This window comes from Malaclemys terrapin, chromosome 7 (assembly GCF_027887155.1).
Source record: "Malaclemys terrapin pileata isolate rMalTer1 chromosome 7, rMalTer1.hap1, whole genome shotgun sequence".
Classification (NCBI taxonomy): Eukaryota; Metazoa; Chordata; order Testudines; family Emydidae; genus Malaclemys; species Malaclemys terrapin.
Window position 1 is genome coordinate 115,048,924 of NC_071511.1, and position 20,636 is coordinate 115,069,559.

The 20,636-nt window shown below is 45.1% G+C and overlaps 1 protein-coding gene across 8 annotated transcripts in view; it reads right to left on the minus strand.

Annotated features, from left to right (window-relative positions):
• ATRNL1 (attractin like 1) overlaps window positions 1-20,636 on the minus strand; it is a 991,165-nt gene that overhangs the window by 670,536 nt on the left and 299,993 nt on the right. The gene's annotated exons all lie outside the window — the stretch shown is intronic.

The following is a 20,636-nucleotide window of genomic DNA, read 5'->3' on the forward strand; positions in this document are numbered from 1 at the left end:
TTCAGCTGTCCCTACCAATACCCAATAGAGCTATACACACACTTTGCTCCAGATCGTGCAACCATTTACACTGATGCACCAATGACTACACGTGTGTAGAGTTAAGCACATGCATGTTTGTAGGATCAAGGTCTTGGCTGAATAGGAAAACCACAGAATCAAATTTAAAACAAAATCAGGTTATTGATCCAAATCAGGAAGGGGAACGTTCAAATTGTAATAATTCAAACTCAAACCCAGAAATTACTTTGGGCTTCAATTACCAAATGACATTGAGTAGTGATATTTGGATTTTTTACTAAACACTCTGCCCAATCCTAATGATCATCTCTGAGACATACCATGAAATATGCATTTAAAAAAATATTCCTAAAGTACAAATCATAGTTGGATTTAATTTTAATGACGCTCCATCTTATTGTCTCTTTTCTGATACAGCAATTCAGGTTTCATTTACTTGAGTACTAAAAATCAAATCTCTCTTTCTCCCCCACATTGTCATCAACTGAGTTATTCAACTGTGCTGTTACCTATAAATCTTTACCTTAAAATTTTTTTCTACACAGCATCCTTTCATTTAATTTAAAATGAACATGTCTCCCACAAGCAATCTTCCTCAAATGTTGAATACCCACTTGAGAACAAATAAAAGTTCATATTCTGAAGTTATTGGCGATTTAAAAAAAAAAGAAAACAATACTTCAATGGGTACATCTACACACACACACACAAACACCTGCAGCAGAGACCACATCAACTGACTTGGGCTCATGCTATGTGGACGTTCGGCTTGGACCGGAGCCCAGGCTCCGAGACTCTCCCCCATATTGCTGGGTTTCAGAGCCTGGGCTCCAGCCTGAGTCTGAATGTCTTCTCTGTTACTTTTTAGCCCCGCAGTGCAAGCCTCACAAGACTGAGTCAGTTGACCTGGGCTCTGAAACTTGCTGCTGCTCAGTTTTGTTGGGGGGGAGGGGGCGGCATTGCTGTTATTAAAAATTGCTAGGAGACTTTTAGTTCACAGTCCCAGTTTGTTTTTCACCCCCGCTACAATTTACATCTTAAAAATATTAAAATGCTACAATTGCCCTCCTTCAAACCTTCTACAAATAGCTAATTGCCTTCTTTCAGGGTTACGCTGAAGGAGTTTAACAAAGATGCATTTATTTTTAAATTTATAAAGTGCAACTATCAAAACCTTCTAAGTGCATATACATATACAAAATAACAATTTAAAACTAAATTAACATAATGGCAAAAACTAAGAAAAGTCTCTCCAACCACAATACACTCAACTTTTTCTTTCAAGGAAACCCTGTCAAAGCTCTTCTCCAAGGAAATCAGGTGAAACCCTGTGTAAATAAATAGGCTTTACACTACACTCTGAATGTCAACAAACTGGTTTTGATGAATGAACAGGGGAAAACACAGCCCAGAGTCAAGGGCTTCCACCTCTAGTTCCCTAACTTACAAATAACCTCTTGGTTTGATTAGAAATTTTATTTCCTGCTTTTGGTCCCTTCCCATCATGAATCCTGATTGAAAAGTTATGAGGATCCTTCAAAAAAATATACCCATTCAACCATACATTAGGGTGTAGCAACAGCCTTCCAAGATAGGAACCAGAACAACTGAGATGGGCTGTTAAAAAAAAAAAAAAAAAACTTAATTCCTAGGTTACTGAAAAGCAAAAAATGGAAGCTAAAATAATATACAGCATATTTTATTTCATGCTGATTTTTAATACTGGGCTTGAACTGAAGTGCCAGAGTATAGCGTATTGTTCTCTTATGGGTTAGTTTACTGATATATAAATTATGTAAGATAGTGCTCATCATTATAATCACTCTGCCAATCGTGCAAAGAGTACTTCGAATATAAATGGATAGGTTTTGAGCATAATCTGTCCTATAGAATGAAACATCTGTCCATCCTAATCCATGTCTATTTATGGCTGATATAAAACTTTTGAAGAAGTGGATAAGTCTGCACCACTTATCTTAATACATGAGATGGGCCCCTGTGATGGTCGTCGGGGAGCGTTGCCTCGTCGGGGATTAAGACCTTTGAAATGCAGGGTGCGAGTTGGTAGGGCTGTTTCACTTCACTGGGCTCTGTCCCAGGCCCTGTCAGTACTACCAAAGAGTCTGGCCATCAGGAGTTCCAACCCACCACCTAGTGATCTGCTAGCAGATACCAGAATTAGAGGACTCCAGCCCTAGAATCTAACTGGTGTAACATTGACTAGTTTCCTGCTTTTATTTAAACCAAGATCAGGAAACTATCTATGCAACTAGGTTTCCCCTGCTTTGGACTGCTTCCTGTGTGCTATCAACTCCTACTACCTGACTCTGATCTCCTGGTATCCTGCCCTTCACTACACTGATAACTGACTCTCAGTCTGCTTTCTGGCATATCTCAGACTCTAATCTCCTGGTATCTGACCAAGCCTGACTCCCACTCCAAAAACTAGGTCAGACCACCCACGTCCCTGTCGTAACACAGTGAAGAAAGTTCACACCTCAGGGTTACATTTCTGTAACGTAGCAATTGCCTGACTTGGACAGTCTATTGGTACCGGTTGGGGAGACGCCCCTTCTCAGGGATCAATTTCTGTAGTGCAGTTGAAGATCTAGACGCCAGAAGCATCCCCCAAAGTACATAGTAGGGCCAATGATAGGGCTGGTATGGTACTGTAGACCAACTGTGCCTAAACCGGGCACTCCATTCCTTCCACATACTCTTGTCAGGATGACTCTTACAAAACCGGGAACAATCACTGGAGGATATCCTGGATTCCCTTAAGAAGGGGACATGTAAACTCACTTTAGATTCCGAGTATGAGTACTCCAAAGGCCTGGGTGGAGCAGTACCAGGTGGTGGCGGAGGCAGAGATTGGGACTGTGATCTCAATGGGCTTGCAACATCAGAGGATTTCCGGCTATTGGTATGATATGGCTAGGGAAAACTCCCTGGCCACTAGTGCACAAGACACACACACCCTTAGTGTAATGGACATATACAATCACTCAAAGAAGAACCACAATTATCTTTCCAAACCTCCTGAACAAAAAAATCCTTTATCAGTAGAAAAAATAATACAATTAAATTATATAAACTGCAGAAGCATTCATACAGATTTAGAAATCAGTTATAAGATTAAGACAATTAACTTTGAGTGAATAAAAATGATTAACTGTGAATGGAGGTATTTGAGCCACTTTTTCCAGGAAAAGCAAAAGGAAATGAAATAAATGGCTAACAGAAAAGGCAACTCCTATCACTAGAAAAAAAAGGTTAAAAAAATTCACAAGAATCTGTCAACATAATTTAGAGAGACAAGGTGGGTGAGGTAACAGTTTTTATTGGACCAACTTCTGTTGGCAACAGACACAAGCTTTTGAGCTACACAGAACTCTTCTTCTGGTCACCTGAACCAACAGAAGTTGGTCCAATAAAAGATATTACCTCATCCACCTTGTCTCTCTAATATCCTGGGATCAACATGACTACAACAACACTGAAAAAAGCATAATATTGTGTCTATTAAAGTCTATTTTAATCATTTTGTTTTATTATCTATAGTTAAAATGAGGACATTGCTTAGTTTTCTGTCATTATTTCTTCATATTAAACCACAACTATATTAAAGTAACATTAAGCACTTGACATAATCCCACAAAAGCCAGAAAGTATCAGCTGAAATCCTGGTTCTGTGGAACTCAACGACTTTCAACTGTAAGTGTTTAAAATCTATTCTGGCTTCATATTCTTGCCAGAGGTAAATCTGTTTGCCTTAACCAAGTTGTTGTCTACAATACAGCCACCGCTGTGCCACATGGAAGAAATTTTTGTTTTGATGTGGTTAATCTACCTCTCAAAGAGGTGGTAGCCAAATCGATACAATTAAGAGGTTGCTAGAGTGGCATAAGAAACACTCTTCCATCAAAAATACACTTACAACCAACACTTCTTAAAAGTTTAAAATTTGTCTCATAGCCATGTTGGAAGGGACAGCAATTGTACATTGTTTACATAAAGTAACTTCTTTATTTGCTTAAACACATTAAATCCATTTATTTTAGCAACATAATATGGCAGATTGAAGCATATTTTGAAATGATTTTAAAACTTTTTCTAAATCACCAGTGTCCCGATAGCTAAGATACTAAAGTAAAAATCTTTCTTGATTTATGAAAATTTAAAGAGAACTGCTTGCAGAAAAGCTTTATTTAGAAAATTTGTTTCTATTAGTAAATAATAACTTTGTTTTAAATTGTGACTTTATATGCAGACTAATGTTGCATTATGAGTTTATTCACTGATAAGTCACGTTTATGGAAGAGCAATAAGCAAGTAATTTGTAAATACACAAATTGCATCGAGACTGTTTTTCAGAGGTGTCAACCACCTGTAGCTCCCATTGTTTTCTGTTGAAAAAGTGGGTGCTCAGCACATGTGGAAATCAGGCCCCTAGTCTTTTGCCCATTTATCCTTCCCATCCTGCTACTCTCTCTCCAGAAAGATATTGTAATTTCTGCATTCCTTTATGGTATGAAATTAACAGTAATTGAACGTAATACAACTAGAGTTGTGTGACATCACACATTTTTACATTAGTGTACAAAATAACAATATCTACCAGTGGAATGCGGACTCCTGTTTCCAGTGAAAGTATTAAATGAAGTAGTAGCTGTAAACCCATGCTGTCACATGGGTTTAATTTGTAAAGTTGTGTGTGTAAAAAAGCCAAAAATAGCCGAGCACTTAAAACTTGGATAGTAATAGACTTTGAATCCCAGTGATGATCAAACTTGGTGATATTCTAAACAAAAAGAATTCTCAACCATGTTCGTAGCTGTTTTAATTGCTTTACACTGACTCAGACATTCTAGCCTTCAGAGTGATGTCTGGAGTTATTGTGGGTGCTGGTTGTGTCTATGGGGGGCATTGTGCTGGGAGATTTCTGTTGATTTGTGTGGGTGCGAAGAAGGGATGTGCACTGCCATGAGGGGATGTATGTCATGTCTTTGGAGTTATTGTATGTGATGGATTTTTTTTTTATTAGAACTTAGCAGGGAGACACACTAAAAAATGAAGTTCCATGTATATCTAGAGCTAGCCTGTCCCATTCACATAATAAAAGTAATCTTGGATTAGTTTATCTTTCCTTAACTACTGTGTATGCTGGAAGAGTGGTTTTGAAGCCAGCAAAGTTGCTTCAAGGGATAATATTTATAAAACAAAAGCAAAACATTAATATAAGGTGAAAAGGAAACAAAACTCCCCAGTTTGCAGTTCAACCTAGTCCCTAGTTCTTCCGCTCTACTCTGCGCTGGTTAGGCCTCAACTGGAGTATTGTGTCCAGTTCTGGGCACCGCATTTCAAGAAAGATGTGGAGAAATTGGAGAGGGTCCAGAGAAGAGCAACAAGAATGATTAAAGGTCTTAAGAACATGACCTATGAAGGAAGGCTGAAAGAATTGGGTTTGTTTAGTTTGGAAAAGAGAAGACCGAGAGGGGACATGATAGCAGTTTTCAGGTATCTAAAAGGTTGTCATAAGGAGGAGGGAGAAAACTTGTTCACCTTAGCCTCTAAGGATAAAACAAGAAGCAATGGGCTTAAACTGCAGCAAGGGAGGTATAAGTTGGACATTAGGAAAAAGTTCCTAACTGTCAGGGTGGTTAAACACTGGAATAAATTGCCTAGGGAGGTTGTGGAATCGCCAACTCTGGAGATATTTAAGAGTTGGTTAGATAAATGTCTGTCAGGGATGGTCTAGGCAATATTTGGTCCTGCCACGAGGGCAGGGGACTGGACTTGATGACCTCTCGAGATCCATTCCAGTCCTAGAATCTATGAAACTTGAATTTGGAGCCTAACTTCCTAAAGGCATTCTTCCTGTTCACTCAACCAAACAGCTGTATTATAGTCCTTCTCATGAGCATCTGTGCAAGGGAGGAACCTAAACTAAGGCTGAAACCCTTGTTAAACAAGAAGCAGGTAGTGCCCCTGTATCCTGTTACACATACTGTTTAGCAACTATGGTAATATTTTCTTCACTTTATAATATCAAAACACTTTCCATCTACTGCATATTCTTTCTTCTTTGACAATTAAATGACATATCTAGACACCTTACTAACTCATCAAATAGTTCTGGAAATAAACGAGAAAATTTGGTAACATGGAAAGAAACAACATTTTATATTGTGATGAATCCCCATACGTACCAGAACATCAATATAATGTTACTGGAAATAATACAATTATGTTTCCAAACACTGCCAATAGTGTTCAGAAGCATTGCTAGAACTCAATTTAGAAGCATGAAATATCAATCTGAATTTACTGATAACTGTCTCAGATAAAAACTGTCAATTCATAAATGATTTCAAATGAATTAACAGGCTAAGTGGGCTTCCCATTTGTCTGACTTTAGTCCTGGCTTGCATCACTAAAACGGTTCACCTGAGAAATCTGCAGAAACCCCTCACAGGAGTCTACAGCCTGTTCCATTGAAGTCTCCTTGTCACAGGCTGGCAAAGGCAGCTGGGATCAGTCTTGCCTGCAACCCACTGATAATTAGTGACCCCAGCTGAAGGTGCCAGGGAGGTTTAATTATAATAACTACTTCCAGCTGTGGGGAGAGAAAAAGTGTTGAGAACTCAGAGTGTGCAAGGACTAGGAGTCAAAAGCAGTAGGAGAGTACTGCTAGAGATAGTCATGACTTGCTAAAGAGCTGGGGTTGGGCTCCTGAGAACTCAAAATATTACAAACAAAATGCCAGCAGACACACATGCTAATCAAGTTTAGATTCACTGGGACATATTTGCCATATGGTCCTTAGGTTTCGGTTCTGGACAAAAAGGGGTTGACAGTCATGGTGTCCTCAAGCAGGGAGAGCCCTTGACTCTGAATTACTTCTCACTGATGTCAACTTGGCCTGAGTTTGTTGACCTTCAGGGCACACAGCAAAGTTAATCTATTTATGCAGGCTTTCCCCTACCTGAAGTTGCCTTTGTAGTTTGTTTAATGTGGGCTGACTTCTGTCAGTTTGTTATTTGAGAAACTATTTTTGGTAGTAGTTTTCCATAGACATAGAGGCAACAGTGGGTTTATTTTAATAAGATAAGGCTTTAAAAATGTAAGCATGGGGGGTGGAGGGAGAGAAAGAATGGAGAATGAATACAGCACAAATCCCTACACAGTAAGTTTTACAATCTCTTGCTAATAATGAGAGGATGATAGGAGACTAAAATAAATAGCTCATGTAAAAGAAAAAAAGTCAGTACACTATACAAGTGTTATAGACATATGGGATATAGGTTCAATTTAGAGAATTTACTTCTGTGAGACTGACAATAGTGCACCTACTAAAAAACAGCTGCTTAATCCTCTCATTTATTATTATGTTGAATAATAATACAAGTGGAAAAACAGTAATGAGGATTCCAAGGGATTTAAATTAATTTAATTTTTCATGCTAACTACAAGCTCCTTCTCAAGGGGAAAAAGGGAAACTTTATGTCTTGAGGTCAAGATCAAATAAGTTTAAAACTGTGGATGTGGTTACTGTCCCTCAAGGCATGAACCTCCCACAACCCTGGACTCCAAAGTGTCAGGGATCTATATGTGGGGAGATAGAAAAGAGTAAGTAACATCAGACATCTCCAAAGCCAACTCAAAGGGGAAACTGTTTAAATGGTAACATGGTGTGAGAACGCTTCATTAACTTTTCAACAGAACCCTCACTGTGCTGTGGAACTGAATGGGGTAAATAGTCAGTGGGATGAAATGTGCATGGATCAGAAAAGACGGTTACTCACCGTTGTAACTGTTGTTCTTCGAGATGTGTTGCTCATATCCATTCCATTAGGGTGTGTGCGCGCCGCGTGCACGATCGTCGGAAGATTTTCTACCCTAGCAACACCGGCGGGTCGGCTGTGGAGCCCCCTAGAGTGGCGCCTTCATGGCGCTGAATATATACCCCAGCCGACCCGGCGCCCCCTCAGTTCCTTCTTGCCGGCTACTCCGACAGTGGGGACGGGGGGCGGGTTTGGAATGGATATGAGCAACACATCTCAAAGAACAACAGTTACAACGGTGAGTAACCGTCTTTTCTTCTTCGAGTGCTTGCTCATATCCATTCCATTAGGTGACTCCCAAGCCCAACTTAGGTGGTGGGGTCGGAGTGAGACATTGCTGTGTGCAAAACCGCTGATCCGAAAGCAGCATCGTCTCTGGACTGCTGCACTAGTGCATAGTGAGCTGCAAATGTGTGGACTGATGACCAAACCGCCGCTCTACAAATGTCCTGGATCGGAACATGTGCCAGGAAAGCAGTCGAGGAAGCTTGGGCCCTCGTGGAGTGAGCGGTGAGGTGCGGTGCTGAGACACCTGCCAGGTCATAGCAAGTCCGGATGCAAGACGTAATCCAGGAGGATAGGCGTTGTGAGGAGACCGGTGAGCCTTTCATTCGGTCGGCCACTGCAACGAAGAGTTGCGTCGTCTTTCTAAAGTGCTTTGTGCGGTCAATATAGAAGGCCAGGGCCCTACGTACGTCCAGGGAATGCAAACGTTGATCCTGGCGAGTGGCATGTGGTTTAGGATGAAAGACCGGGAGAAATATATCCTGGTTGATATGAAAAGGAGAAACCACCTTAGGGAGAAAGGCAGGATGTGGACGAAGCTGCACTTTATCCTTGTGAAAAACTGTGTAAGGGGGCTCAGATGTAAGCGCCCTGAGTTCAGAAACACGCCTTGCTGAGGTGATGGCTACGAGGAAGGCTGTCTTCCAGGATAGGTACAGAAGTGAACAGGTGGCCAGTGGCTCGAATGGAGGACCTGTGAGCTTGGAGAGAACCAGGTTGAGGTCCCACGTCGGGACGGGCTGACGTTGTTGTGGGTACATCCGGTCTAAGCCCTTGAGGAATCTAACGACCAACGGGTTAGAGAATACCGAGGACGCGAGTTCCCCTGGGTGAAAGGCCGATATAGCGGCCAGGTGAACTCTAATTGAAGATATCGCCAACCCCTGCTGTTTTAGGGAGAGGAGATATTCCAAAATGAGGGGAATGGGTGCCTGCAACGGGGACGTGGCTCGTTGTTCGCACCAACAGGAGAACTGCTTCCACTTGGCCAGGTACGTGGTGCGTGTTGAGGGCTTCCTACTGCTCAGCAGAATCTGTTGGACAGAGAGCGAGCATTGCTGCTCTGCCTGGGTGAACCATGGAGCAGCCACGCCGTGAGGTGGAGTGATTGCAGGTCGGGGTGACGCAACCGGCCGTGGTCCTGAGAGATGAGATCCGGACATAACGGAAGCGGGATCGGAGTCTGAACCGAGAGTTCCAACAGTGTGGTGTACCAATGTTGTCTCGGCCACGCTGGAGCGATCAGAATTACCTGTGCCTGGTCTCTGCGCAATTTGAGCAGTACCTTGTGGACCAGAGGAAACGGAGGGAAGGCATAAAACAGGTGGTCTTTCCAGGGAAGGAGAAACGCATCCGAGAGGGAGCCCGGAGCTCGACCTTGTAGGGAGCAGAACACGTGGCACTTCCTGTTGTCTCGGGATGCAAACAGGTCTATCTGGGGAAACCCCCACCTCCGGAAGATGGAATGTATGATGTCCGGACGGATAGACCACTCGTGTGTCTGGAAGGACCTGCTGAGTCGGTCCGCTAGAGTGTTCTGGACTCCAGGGAGGAACGATGCCGTGAGATGGATTGAGTGGGCGATGCAGAAGTCCCACAGGCGAATGGCCTCTTGGCATAGAACTGACGAACGTGCTCCTCCTTGCTTGTTGATGTAAAACATGGCCGTGGTGTTGTCGATGAGAACTAACACACAACGGCCACGTAGTTGATTGAGAAATGCCTGGCACGCCAGGCGCACCGCCATCAGCTCCCGAACATTGATGTGCAGGGCTAACTGGGGTGCAGTCCACAGGCCCTGGGTATGGTGTCCGTTGAGATGGGCGCCCCAACCCAGAGATGAAGCGTCTGTGACCAGGTGCAGAGAGGGTTGTGGGGTGTGAAAAGGCATCCCCTCGCAGACCACATTGTGATCTAGCCACCAGGTGAGGGAGGTCAGGACCGAGTTCGGGACCGTGACCACCATGTTCAGGCTGTCCCGATGTGGACGGTATATTGATGACACCCAGGTCTGGAGTGGGCGAAGCCGAAGTCTGGCATGCCTGGTTACGTACGTGCAGGAAGCCATGTGACCCAGCAGGGTAAGGCACGACCTCACCGTGGTAGTTGGGAAGGCCTGGAGCCCTTGAATGAGGCTCGTGATGGTGCCAAAGCGGTTGTCTGGCAGGATGGCTTGTGCACGTCTGGAGTCTAGAACTGCGCCGATGAAATCTATTCTCTGGGTAGGTTCTAGAGTAGATTTGTCCTTGTTGAGTAGGATGCCCAACTCGTTGAATGTGTGCACTATTCTGTGGACATGAGCTTGAACTTGCTCTTTGGTGCGACCGCGTACCAGCCAGTCGTCTAGGTACGGGAACACCTGTATCCCTTGCCGACGAAGGTACGCTGCCACGACAGCCATACATTTCGTGAACACTCTTGGGGCCGAGGATAGGCCGAAGGGAAGGACTGCAAATTGGTAGTGCACCATGTTTACCACGAATCGCAGGAAGCGTCTGTGAGGTGGGTAAATTGAGATGTGAAAGTATGCGTCTTTCATGTCGAGGGCGGCGAACCAGTCTCCAGGATCGAGGGAGGGGATAATGGCCCCCAAAGGGACCATGCGGAACTTCAACTTTACTACGAATTTGTTGAGTCCGCGCAAGTCCAAGATGGGCCGCAGGCCTCCTTTGGACTTGGGGATCAGGAAGTAACGGGAATAAAATCCCCTGCCCCTTAACTCTACTGGAACCTCCTCTATGGCCCCCATAGCAAGGAGCGTGGAAACCTCCTGTATAAGAAGTTGCTCATGAGAAGGGTCCCTGAAGAGGGACGGGGAAGGGGGGTGGGAGGGGGGAATAGAAGAAAACTGGATAGTGTATCCCCTCTCCACTGTGTGGAGGACCCAACGGTCCGAAGTTATAAGGGACCAAGCACGGTGGAAGTGGGAGAGACGATCCCGAAAGGAGGGGGCTGGATCCTGGGGGATGACTGGGGCGCCGTCCTCGATCGCACCTTCAAAAGTTCTGCCTGGGGCCTGAAGGTGGTCTAGGTGGCCCCTGGTTCTGGCCGGGTTGAGGGCCGGCCCACCTTCTTCTACCACCTAGCCCTCGCCTCCGGGTCGAGTCCTGTCTCTGACGAGGCGGGGGGGGGTAGAAGCGCTGAGGCTGCGGCCTAAATGGTCTGCGCTGAGGGCCCACAACATGCATCCCCAGGGAGCGCATGATTGTTCTCGAGTCCTTGAGGCTCTGCAGACGAGAGTCCGTCTTGTCCGAGAACAATCCATGTCCCTCAAAGGGCAGATCCTGTAGGGTTTGCTGCAGCTCCGGAGGCAAACCCGAAACCTGAAGCCAGGAGATCCTCCGCATAGCGATACCCGAAGCCAGGGTCCTCGCAGCTGAGTCTGCTATGTCCAAGGAGGCCTGCAAGGAGGTCCGAGCCACCTTCTTACCCTCCTCTACCATGGCTCCAAACTCTTCCCTGGACTCTTGGGGAATCAACTCCTTAAACTTCCCCATAGAGTTCCAGGAGTTAAAATTGTAACGGCTCAATAGCGCCTGTTGGTTCGCCGCTCTAAGTTGCAGCCCTCCGGCTGAGTAAACCTTACGGCCAAACAAATCGAGCCGCTTAGCCTCTTTTGATTTAGGCGCTGCAGCCTGCTGGCCGTGGCGCTCTCGTGCGTTCACTGATGCCACCACCAGTGAACACGGTTGGGGGTGGGTATACAAGTACCCGTAGTCCTTAGACGGGACAAAGTACTTCCTTTCCACCCCTCTCGCTGTGGGTGGGATAGAGGCAGGAGTTTGCCATATCGTATCCGCATTGTTTTGTATCGTGCGGATCAGGGGTAGCGCCACCCTCGATGGGGCATCCGCTCCGAGGATGTTCACGATAGGGTCCTGTACTTCCACTATCTCCTCCGCCTGCAGGTCCATATTACGGGCCATCCTACGCAGGAGATCCTGGTGAGCCCGAAGATCTATCGGAGGGGGACCCGTACATGAAGTGCCCGCCACTGCCTCATCCGGAGAGGAGGAGGAAGACGCCTCCGGTGGTACTGGATCCAAGGGGGGGTCCTGATCCCCCTGCTCTTGGGCCGGAGCATCACCTGTACTCGGGTCTATGGTGTCAGGTGGCGTGGACACGGAAGCCTCCATGCCCCCTGGCGGAGGTCGAGAGATGGTGGATTCTGGGGCCCTTCTAACCGAGTGACCCGAGCGAGAGGTCGATGGTATTGGAGCCCCTTGCTCCTGGTGGTACGCCCACGGGGTCCAAAATGACCAGTGAGATGGTCCATGGTAGTGGTCCTCTGCCAACTCCTGCCAATGGCCCAAGTTCCGTTCCTCGGCTTGCCCTTGAGGGGGGTATGCCGATCTCGACAGGTCCTCCGAGGAGCGAGACACCGATCTTGACGGCCATGGCGGTGCCGAGAGAGATGAAACGATCCCCGTGTGCTGTGGTGCCGCACGGTACCGGTCCGGAGATGATCTATCTCTGCGCGGTGCCGGCGAACGGTGCCGGGACCGCGATCGGTGCCGATGACCTCGTCGGTGCCGGGAGCCGGATCTGGACCTCGACGAGGACCTGGAGTATGCCCGGTGCCGGGAGCGGCCTCTCGACGTCGAGCGTCGACCGTAGCGGTGCCGGGAACTACGTCTCGACGTTGATCGGTGCCGACGATCATATCGGTGCCGAGACGTAGAGCGGTGCCGCGAAGAAGATCTTGGCCGCGAGTACGACCGGTGCCGAGGCGATATTCGGTGCCGGGACTGCGAGCGGCGTGGGGACCTGCTTCGGGACCTGGATCGGTGCCGAGGTTCCAGCCCTTGCGATGGAGGGCGCATCAAGGCAGGTTTCCCCCTCGACTGGACCGGGCGAGTCAACGGTGCAGTCGGTGCCGGTGGTTGAGGCGGTGCCGGCTCCGTGAGAGCTATTAAGTCTCTCGCCGCCGCGAAGGTCTCTGGAGTCGACGGGAGGCACTGTATCACCGCCGGTCTCGGTGGAGACGCTATCTGCACCGGACTCAACAGCCTCGGCGCCGGAGTCGACGGTGCTGGAGGCACCTGTTTCCGGTGCTCCATCGGTGGACGCGGCTCTACCTCCGGCACTGGGGGAGCCGGCGTCTTCGGCACGGATGTCCCCATCTTATGGGCTTTTTTATGCCCCGGGGATAATGACCGGCGCCGAGGCACTGCTTGCGGTGCCGACGAGGTCCGGTGCCGGGGAGGCTTGTCTGACGCCACTCGCGTGGTCGTCATAGCCGGTGCCGCCGGGGCACTGCGCACCGAGGTGCTAGGTGCCGGGGCCTGACTTGTAGATGGAGCGTCCGGACTAAGTGCCGCCTCCATCAGGAGTTGCCGGAGCCGAAAGTCCCGCTCCTTCTTGGTCCTTGGTCTGAAGGCCTTACAGATCTTGCACTTATCTGTTTGATGGGACTCTCCCAGGCACTTCAGACAGGAGTCGTGCGGGTCGCTCGTGGGCATAGGCTTAGCGCAGGAGGCGCACTGCTTGAAGCCGGGAGCGTTGGGCATGAGCCCGGCCCCGCGGCCGGGGGAGAAAGGGGGAGACGACCCCCTTAATCCCCTGAACTACTTAGAACAACTAAAACAACTTTTAAACTATTTAACTATTTAACTATAAACACTAGAACTATAACTATAACTATCACTGTGATACAACAAACTAAGCTAGGGAGAGTGGAGAACAGCTAAGCAGCGCTCCACAGTTCCAACGACCGTCAGGGGCGGTAAGAAGGAACTGAGGGGGCGCCGGGTCGGCTGGGGTATATATTCAGCGCCATGAAGGCGCCACTCTAGGGGGCTCCACAGCCGACCCGCCGGTGTTGCTAGGGTAGAAAATCTTCCGACGATCGTGCACGCGGCGCGCACACACCCTAATGGAATGGATATGAGCAAGCACTCGAAGAAGAAGTTCTTTTCCTATAGCAATTTATTTTATTTATTTACTCATAGAAACAAAGGCACTTCCTCTTTTGATAATCATTTTTTAAAAATTCTAAAATATATTAAGGGAAGCACTGCTCACAGCCCCATAGTTAAAGATGAATCATGTTTTGCACATAAAAGTAGGAGTACACCCACTTTCTTACATATGAATACAGAGTATATGTCCCCCCCCCCAAAAAAAAAAATTACAGCACTTATTCAAGTGCCAAATGAATTTTACAAGTAAGTTGGTTAATTGGTCTATGAGTTAAAATTCATTTTTAAAATGGATCTTTTAAGGAATTAGGTACATCAGAATATTTTTTTGTCCTGAACTTTCTTAACAATGAAACATAAATGCTTCAGTTTTCCTTAAAACTAAAAATTACTGAAATTTCATGTATTGCCTATATTTGAAAACAATGGCTAATCGCAATTTTTTCCATGTTTCTTCATAGCTAAAAATTTCTCCTTCAACAAGTATAAGGTTATATTATAGAGAATTCCAAATGGAACTGCCCTCTTTCGAAAGGGTGTCGCCTCCCGTTGATTTCAATGGGATTGAGACCACTGATTGCTTATTATTTTTTAGTATTTGTAGTATGACTGCTCTTAAACGTGGCTACTGGCTTCATTCTCATTGTAAGTAATGGGAGGCAATGACCATTTTGAAAGAGTGTACCCAGTGAGAACAATGGGAAGTTGCAGACATTTAAAAGAAGACAGCTCCTCATGAGTTTCTCTGAAAGAAAAGATTTTTAGACACCAGCCTCTGCTGACAAATAAACCTTCAGTTATGAAAAATACAATGTTTCCAATATTCCTGGGATCTCATTATTTTGGAGTATTTTTACCTACTCGTGAGCTGAGGTGGAAAAGAATCAAATGCAGCTTTAACAAAAATAATTTATTCTAATCTCAGTCCACAAACACTAAACTGCCCTAATCATAATCCTGTAGCTATTGCATTGTGTCACAACTGGGCAGAGATATGGTTGTATGTGCACCCTAACTGTGCATTTCCATACTTTAACATATTTGGATTTCTTTTAAGTTTAACCTTAACTCTGAATTTCCTAGGTTTACAATGCTTAGTTTTGGGGTAACTACAACATCCCTGCAATGTATATTATCCTACATGTTAAATTTTGTGTGGATAATATAAAATATATTTTTATTAACTAACTCCATTTAACATAGTTTTTGTCTGGAAATATGTACATAAAGTATATACTTATCTTCTAAGAATAATAATCCTGTAAAACTAGTCTATTCAAGGGAGTGACTCAGTATTTGTGTTTAGCTACAGTGCTGAATACAATGTGGTTACAATCTCTATTGGGGCCTCTGGATGCTATGTTAATAATATTATCATTAATGTTTCTATTAGAGTAGGGCCTGGAACTCAGTCAAGGATTGATTGTCCACCTCGCTAGGTACTGTATACACAAGCAACATGGAAGACAGAGTTTGCAATGCAGGTGTCAGGCAGGAGAAAACAGGTGAATGAGACACAGAAAGGTTGGGAGTTGGTGTGAAATAAACAGAATTTAATATAGAAGCAGAAATCCATTATAAATATTAAATAATACTACAACATTTCTAGAGAAGACTGACATATTGTTTCACAGGACCCTTCTGTGAACACTGTTTCAGAAGTAATTCCTGTACAAACGTATGTTTTTCAGGGACCTCTTTTTAGGAGACTGCAGTTTCAGCCAAGTTTATTTTTGTGGATGTTGGTTTATTTTGCCATCACTGACATTAAGAGGATACAGTGTCCTCTGAAAACAGCAGGAATGCTAAAAGTAATGCAAAGGCAACTATTAAGGGACGGCGCCACACTCCACTAATATTAAATGAATACATTTCAAATCATTACTGACAGTAGAAAAAGTAGTGTTCACTGTCTGGGGGAGAAAGACTAAAAAGCTGGCCATAAATTTGTTGGCAGACATCCAGTGTTTTTTCAATTCACAACTTCAGTGAAGTGGTGATATAAATACAAGGACAGAATTATATATTATCTATGGAGAAGACAAGTAGCTGCCCTTTACCTCTCCGGGGTCAAACTCGGAAGCCTGCATGTCCACTGACAGCAATGGAAGGGTTCTTTTTCCCCCTCAGAGAAAGGGCTGCCAGAATGTCCTCCCCCCCTTTATCTTTAATGCAGGAAGAGGGAGGAGTAATAGAAATCTATAGAACACCAGTCTCTAATAAATGTTTAAGTCCATGCAGGAATAACAGATGATCCACTTTCAGGTTTCCATTGGGGGGCAGCACAGAACAAGAACCACCGTGCCCAAAGGCTGCTCTTGGGGTTTCGGGTTCTATGGGAGAGAAGGAAGGAGTCAACAATGAAAAACCTTAGATGTTCTATGTAGGTGTACTAATTTGTAAAACTGAAAATGGTACTGCAGGTGGGAAAAGAAGATTTATATTCAAGAAGGAGGAACTCTTCTCTGGACATTTATTGGTGGGTTATGAGCATTTGCCACCAGCAATCCATTCTCAAATTGTAATGGCTTGAAGTGGTGGTGATCAGTGGAATGAAATTTTCTGCCAAGCAGTTCTTAAAATGACTAAATGTCATTAATAAAACAGTGCTCTTCATTTCTTTTCCAAGCTGTGAAAATAAATATGCTTTTCTCATATCCACTCATTCTGTGTGATATTTTATGTCGTTTAAACCAAGGAAGGTTTACGTTGGACATTAGGAAAAAGTTCCTAACTGTCAGGGTGGTTAAACACTGGAATAAATTGCCTAGGGAGGTTGTGGAATCTCCATCTCTGGAGATATTTAAGAGTAGGATAGATAAATGTCTATCAGTGATGGTCTAGACAGTATTTGGTCCTGCCATGCGGGCAGGGAACTGGACTCGATGACCTCTCGAGGTCCCTTCCAGTCCTAGAATCTATGAATCTATGAATGTGTGGGTCAAGTAGCCTACTGGTACGCAATAGATAAAAATGTTCAAATATTCATCTATGAGTCATGACAAAAGTAATAAAGCGTGAATGCTTTTCTTTTGTTAAGCTATTGATATGTACCTTTCTGTGAACAAACAAGCAACAAGATTAACTAAAAATAATATTTTAACAAGTGAATAAACTTCTTTATATTACTATCTCATTAAAATACACCTTTTAGCAATAAGATTAAATAATCTACCTACCTGAATTTTCAAATTCATTAGACTGAAAACAAAGGTTCTCAACAGGCTCTGATTTAGATATTCATTTTCTTGTTTTACACTCAAACTTTCAAATACTTTAAGTCCGATAAAATGTCTGCTTATGGAAATTGAATTTTTTTTATTGGCTAGATAGAAAACACAATTTCAGAGAAAGCTACTTCTATATGATATTGAACTGACATACGGCAAATAACGTTATGTTATTTAATATAAAATTTTTAGATCTGCCTCGAATGACAACTAAATTAAACACAGTGCTTTTGTTGTCCCTGCACAAACAGAAGTGATATGGCTTTCAGATAAATGAAAAAAAAATACACTTGAATAATATACAAATTGTGACACAAACCAACAAAAAACAGGAAAGTGTGACTGACTTTTCACTCATAACTCATGCCATTTTTAAAACAAAAATACAACTTTTTCAATATCAGTGATGTCAATTTTACTTCTGAATTTTCTATCACTGGTTTATGGATTTTAATTACATTTCTTCTTTTAAAAGAAAAAAAAAATACTTTCCTGGACTACTGTAAGACAGAAGTGTCTAGATAATGGAGTATTTTAAATTTTGCATATTTGCAGCATTATCATCCCCTTCACAGGCAAAACTCACTCGTAAGTGATAACCAAGTGCACATTAATGCAGTTTCCTATTAAGTCTTCCATAGAAAGGCCTACTTGCCCCTCCCAAGTGGCTGGATATTGGAGACCAGTATCTCTTATGTGGAGGCCCTTTGCCTCCTGCACTGGTTCCCACCTCTTTCCTAGCCCATTTCCTGCTTTCATAATATTATTTCAACTTTACAAAATTGTCACTGAAGTGTACCAGCTCAGGCACACAATATACTCACTCACTATATAGTCTGAAGATGAATGATAATGAAAGAACTCCAATTAAATTGGAGGTCCAGGCTTTTCTGCAGATCCCAGTGTCCTTGGCCCTACTGTTAGCTGATAGACCGCCTGCGCCTTTCCTCACCTATTTTCCTTTCTTTTTGTCTCTCTCCTCCCATGTAACACATAAGCACAGAGTAGCCAACTACATGCAGAACATTCAAGCTTCAACCTTCAAATGAGATTAAATCAATGGCCCTTATCATAGAGCAAGCACACCATCTTTTACCTTACCATTGTCCTCTGGGGTTCACGGGGAAGCAGAAAGCTACTGTTTGCATCTACATGTAGGATCTGATGGAACAGAAAAATAATCTAGCCACAACTCTGAAACAAGGTCCATCTGATGTCCAATACTTGAACCCTGCCAAAAGGGATTCAGGAAAACAACTCCTTATATGTCACTTACTCTATGTCATGTCTTGATATATAAAGAGAGATTAATTGCACCCATGAGAAAATGCTTGACAGTATGAGAAATGCAATCATCCAATTATCTGTAATCCCTCTCATGCTATCATACATATAGTTTATTTTGTGACCAGAACACCCATTCCACCAACCACCCAGCCCTGAATACAGTCCAGACACTGGCCTCTCCCAGTTCTCCCCAACCATCATAACACTCTCGATTGTCTAACTTGCCATCAGTACCAGATCACTTCACTTCTTGTCCCCTACACCTCTGTTTCTGAAACTTTTGAACACTGTCGCCCATTAGGAAAATGAAACCAATCATGACCATGCTGCAACCCTGCTGCCCGTCCTATCCTTGGAGTCTCTCCTCCGACCAGGGAATGCTCCCACGCATTGGAAAACACTGCCCAACACACAGTGATTAATTTGTAATGAAAGAGGTGCTGGGGCTCAAGTAATTAGGAGCCAGGGCTCAAGCATTTTTTTTACTTTCATAATGTATGCAACAAGCCCAGAAGTGTCAGGGCTATGAACTGCCAAGTGTAGAGGTCCTGGGGCTCAGCCCTGGCACAAATTAAGCACTGCTGACACAGAGGATTATTGGAAGATCAAGAGCAAAACCCTAAGAGCCTGTACTCCCATGACGAGGTATTGTCCATACTGTTAATGACATTGCTAGCCACTAGGAAGCTCAGGGTGCAACCTACAATCTCAAGGGGAGCACTCAGAGGCTATTAGCCCATCATAGCCCCAGACAGATTGGCCATTGCACTGAAGAAAGAAGGGAATTTATGTCATCTACGTTAGGCTGCCTTAAGACCCTGAATGGTGGACTACTCAACTAGTCCAGCTGTTCAATCTTCAGTGTAATATTGCAGGAGGGGCTTTGCATGGCACTATTGCTATTTCTTTCCAGAAGTGAAAGTGGGCCAGTACGGCGTACCAGTAAGAAGTAGCTGCTGGTATGGGCCCGTACACAGCTGACGTCAAAGGACCCTCCTTAAAGCGTTGCCATGGCAGCCAGGGCCAGCTCCAGCTTTTTTGCCACCCCAAGTGGTGAAGCGAGGAGGGGGAAAAAAAAAAAAAAAAAAAAAAAAAAGATAAAACCGCGATCGGCGGCACTTCGGCGGCAGCTCTACCGCGCCGCTTCATTCTTCGGCTGCGGGTCCTTCACTCTGAGAGGGACTGAGGGACCTGCCGCCGAATTGCCATTGAAGACCCTGACATGCCGCCCCTTTCCATTGGCCACCCCAAGCACCTGCTTCCTTTGCTGGTGCCTGGAGCTGGCCCTGGTGGCAGCGTTTTAACATTGCTGCCCCTTTTGCCCCCTATACTCCATGGCCGCTTCGGGGGGGCACCTGTCCCTGAGCCAAGCGATTTAAAAGGTCCCGGGGTCCTGTCGCTGCCGCCAGAGCCTTGGGCAGCACGGGCCAGGCAGAGCTGAAGGGCTGGCTGGGAGAGGCTGACCCCCCAGCCCCGCCCTGTCCACCTGAGGCCCCATCTCTTCCGCCTGAGGCTTTGCCCCTTCTGCAGGCCCTGAGCCAGGCCCCCATACCGGTAAGACTTTTAAATTACTTTCACCCCTGTTTCTTTCTCTCCTAGCAGTATTCTTTGATGTCTGTATTTCAAAGTGGCCCAAGAAGTTTGTGCTTGCTGCTCCAACTTTTAGCACGCTGCACTGCCTCCAAGCTGCTGCTCAGTAAATAGCTGTGCTGCTGCTCCATTCTGAATCTTCTAGGCTTGCGGCATGTGTGTCCCCGTGAGTGTGGGAGAGAATCTGTCAGCTGGAGAAAAACTATCCCCCACCCCATCCAGTCCAGGCCATTGGGATCCAGGACTGCCCTCCACTGACAGCACTCGCCCAATAATTCACCTCCCTGCACCTCTACATCTGCACCATTACAGAGGGCTACATGGTCCTGGATGGTTACCATCTTCCTGCTACTAGTTTGCTCCCTCCAGACTGAATGCTTGCTTGCTTGCCAAGGGTACTGAGTTGTGAAAGTCAGAACATATTGACCACAAATTGCTGTCTCACTGTCCCACAAGGA